This window comes from Ptychodera flava, unplaced genomic scaffold (genome assembly GCF_041260155.1).
Source record: "Ptychodera flava strain L36383 unplaced genomic scaffold, AS_Pfla_20210202 Scaffold_36__1_contigs__length_1797346_pilon, whole genome shotgun sequence".
Classification (NCBI taxonomy): domain Eukaryota; kingdom Metazoa; phylum Hemichordata; class Enteropneusta; family Ptychoderidae; genus Ptychodera; species Ptychodera flava.
In genome coordinates this window covers 386,531-391,299 of record NW_027248358.1, presented here as the reverse complement: position 1 = coordinate 391,299, position 4,769 = coordinate 386,531, and positions in this window count along the sequence as shown.

Here is a 4,769-nt window from a genome sequence, read left to right as displayed (position 1 = left end):
TTTTGTTTCTCAGTTATAAACCGAACACACAACCAGTGTGTGCCAGCCTTATCTGAAGGATTGAAACAGTTTTAAGCATCAATGTGTCGCCATATAAATCTCCAACTTGTGACAAGTACTGATAAGTTTTGTTTGTATCCCTTTGCGTTGTTAAATTAATCATCGTCTCGCTCGTTTGTTTACTCTGACCTTTTTGCCTTAATAGACCGGATGAAGGGTGATAGAGTACGTGATAGCAATAACAGTTTGCTGACCTGTAAAAACTACGGGCGTTTGAAAAAAGGTCGTACCACTCAGCTTTTACCTTTGTCATAAATATGTGCACTGCCCTCCCAAAAACTTTTGCTTCGACATACATATATTTATAAGCTTGGGCAATACTTGTCAAGGTAGAACTGAACTCTGTCAATGCATGCAACAGCTGTTCGGTAGCACTGGCCTAGCTCATTTGTCCAATATGTCTTTAATACTTCTAGCAACCCTGCAGTCACGTCGGTATATGCCACCACAGTCACCTTGAGTCGCTGTGCTAATCACCTATATGCGAAGTGACTAGCCAGACCCTGTATGCGCATTGCCTGCTGAGTCAACTTGTATTCGTTTGACAAAGCATGTATTATATGATAGTTATAAACTGTTTCACATGTGTCCGTTGGTAACCAAGCAATACCACTTAGACCTACTTATGGCGCTGGTTTAGGGTTAGCCCTGCGAACAGGTCTGTGTGTTCCCGGCGTTATACGGCCTCCAGCACAGCCCTGCAACGGTCCATGCAGATAACTGGGGACTCTGCGGTTAGGATCTTTACTGCAACGAAAAAACAAACAAACAAAACTATCTTTTTGGCCGAAATTCTGCTCTATCGGGGCAATTGCCTTGCATTTTTGTGACTGAAACCTAGCGTCATATCCCGATGGCAATACATAATATTTGAAGGTAATAAAGAACATGAAGTCATCTTGTCTCCATGGTGATTTCAATGATGACCTTTGCTGCTTTTTTTTCAAATGGCATTGCTTTTTGAAGTACATTTTGACGGCTGATTAGAACTTCATACGCTGGTGGTGCCCAGTACTGAGGGCGCTGGGGCGACTTGTCTCGGTGACCGCGATATGGAAGGGTGAACGATTTAAAACAAGTCGGTCATATAAACTTGCTTTTCTAGAGGCAGGAAATGCCTTGCGGACAGGTATTGAGTGAATCTCTATCATGTGTCTAGAGGTTTCAAGGATGGAGCATGTGTCAGTCTATTCCTGGTTTGGAGAGATTTTGCGATGAGTTGGAGAATTGTAAGTTGTGGGAATTCGTTCTTTTTATCCGAATCGTAGCGGGAGAGCAGTCGCTTAAAGTGTTTACATCCCGTCCTTTGGTATGATTTTCCATCTGAATATCTGAGAACGTAGATGTAAATTTATAGAAAACTTTAAGCAGTTGGGTGATATTTGACATATATAGATATTCTAGTCCTAAGTACATGTACGTTTGGTTTCAAAGCAGTGCCTTGTCAGACTTTTTTCTGATTGAAAAGAGGGCATTTCCGTGATCAAATGTGACATTGAGTTTTACATGTTTTCCTAATTTTTATTTTTCTTTTCTTTTCCAGTTTTAGACCATGGCGACATTATGCATTCCTAATAATAATATCATCAAAGCAACAAACGCTTAATATATCATTTGTAAAGGCCCGGCTACTGGATATACGAGGAAAGTCACCAAAAACACATTTCGGCCGAACTTTACACCTAGAAATCCAATTGCATCTTTACTCCAGAAGCACCCATTTACGATCTTCAACACGTGAAAGCTGTGATTAAAACATTTGCTATTTTTCAGTCTAATCGACTTCGTCGACTCCCAGTGTTTGAAAATGTTTAAGTGCTTCTGACATGGTCCATTCAAATAAAGTCATAAACAGTTCTGCGTATCGGCTCAACGTCGTGTCGTTGTCAATTTTGATTATAATATCACAATTGGAACAATGTCCGCTTTTAACAGCCAAGGTATTTTATGGCTTGCGTTGAGGTTATCAAAGGGCGTACTGTCGGCACATGTATGACTAAGTAAATACCGGCTCTGCTAATTTTAGACTGTGTCAATATTTTTGTTGAATACCTTGCTGGGGTAAGCCTTCTGCAGATAGACCTTTCTATGACAGTGAAATATCGTATGCTCTCTTCAGTTACATTAATTGTCAAGGTCAGAAGCTGACATTGACTTGGTTGAAGTTGTTGAATGTGTAACATAAAGTTATCTCAGCAAGGTTTTGACGCATTGATGAGTAGGTATGTGGATTCGCGCACGCGTAGAGTGAACGAGATTGACATGATGTTTCTACCATATCACCACTACATCGTGGTCAGTAATAAAGTTAAGATAACTCTACTACATCGCATTTTCTAAATTATTAATTATTCAGGAGGTCATAATCGTATTCCGTGTAACTTTCGGACACAAAGCAAAGGCTACTCAGAATGTCAAACGTCAAAGCTGACGATATACATAACTTTGAAGTGTTTTCAAGCACTGTTCGCGATCCCTGGGATCGCCTTTGTTCTAGTCTGTAAGAGGACTATGGAGATATGATAGCCTTTTGTTTTCCATTGAAATTGTAATCTGGTGGTTAAATTTCCTGATGAGACAATGTGTTGAAAAATGTGTTACAATGCTGTATCTACTTCAAGTTTTCTCTAATCCGGCTACAGCGTCCTTTCTGACATGGCAAATTCAGCATCTGGAATTCGAACGTCTAGAAGCATGCACAATTCTTGGAGAAAAATCGACTGGTACAGCTAATATATCCAAGCTGCATTCATAGATGCCGTAAGGCTGTTCGCTTCGCGCGCTGCGCAACCACTCGATCCAGCACTTTTTTGTGATAGCGCGAGGTCAACATTTAAATTACGCGATTTTTGCTGTTTATCTTCATAAACTTTTCGTAAATGGCTGAAGATATTTTTCACAATCCGGAAAAAAAAACACTGATAATTTTACAAACTCCAGCCTTCCTATGACATCTACCGTTGTACGTCGTAAATATCACTAAACATGTGTAGTCAACTTAATGTTTGAACAGTTCGTGAAAGTGTACCACAACCCATCCTGAAGTGGAGTGCCCAAACAGCGGAGTAATATCAACAACCGATATGGTTAACATATCATTCCTAAGTAACCAACTTTCCATGAGTACTGCAAGGAGAAAGAAAGACAAACTGTTTATTTGTCGCTAATTTCGGAATGTCGCGAGGAAAACGATCATGACCAAAGAATGAATGTGCGATAAAGGGTTAACTGCAATACAAATTGTCAGTCTTACTTATAATATATATAGAGCGAGAAGTCCAATGACAAATTTTGTACACATAACGGTGAAATCCATTATTGCCCTGAGTTTGTTGACTATCAGTCTTGTGACGGCAACTGTTTAAATTTTGGTATAGCAATGTGTGGTAAGTTGCCTTATATTATAAATAAATCAACTTATAAAATGTAACGTAACGCAAGGCACTGAATCACGCTTACAGTGAGGAATTTATGCCTTCAAATTGGAATATTTAGACGTAATACAACTGTCAGTGGACAGCAAATTATTACACAGACGTACAGAAATGAAGTCAACTGATGACATTCGGAAGGGTGAGAATTCAAGACTGGGGGGCGCTGTAAATGCACAGGGTGATACAAAACCATACAGGATTACAATCTGTAGGAATGATGCATCTTGGAAACAAAAAACAAGGTCAAAGGTTGCTGAGGAAATTCAAAGCACGAGAGCTAGGGCACAATATGTATTGTACAGATAAAACAGACAAACAAGCAATAAAAACAAAAAGTAGGGAAACAACAACCAAATAAATATAACATTGCACATTTTGGAAATAGACAACATGAAGTAAATAAACAAAAATAACAACAACAACAAAAGAGATAATCTATTGATACTTGCACTAAAAAGCTCATGTCATTAGTAAATATTTCGACCTTAGCCGCGGCAGAAGTAAGATTACTGTCCTGTGCGATTTCATATTTTTTTCAACTGAGCAAATAGTTTTGATTTTCCAAGAACATACTAGTTGGTGATGGAAAATATGCAAAGGCTTCAAGTTATGCCGTATGTTCTATCTTTGCAGTCATCATATTACCATCAGATTTTCATATCTGTTTTCGAAGAAAAATCGAAAATCAGTTAGCCGAATCGATTTTCAAAAGCACTACGCTCATGTTTAGCCTAGTAAGAGAGCTCTATATGATAAAATCACGAAGTAACATTTACAAATAACGGTTGCATTTCAGCTTAGAGTGAGTCCGTGAATCGTGTCAAAAGCAATTGTTTACTGAGTGTGACGCAACCGTCAATTCAATAGTAACTTTATTGTTAGGACGTCGGCGATCGGCATGACTTGTGTGTGAGCTGTCGTCCGCCAAAGACTTCTGCTCTCGCCTCCTATTTACGCTAATACCCCATGCTATTTGTATATTTCATTTTTGTCAATAATTAACTGATATTCTCGATCTGACTTATCTGACTTATACAATTTCAATCGGTTGTAAAATTACACCAGGCTTACCCTTGCAAAGACTTGGCTCCCACGTACACTATGTACATCTCTGTGATTGCTATGCAGCAATCACAGGCCTTTACACAGTGTGAAATGAGCGTATGTGCTTACTTCGCTTCTACCTCATTAGCCACAGACAGATTAACATTGTATATTTATTCATGATAAGCATTTACGCCTTAAAATTTTCTTTTCCATTTTTACAGGAAGATA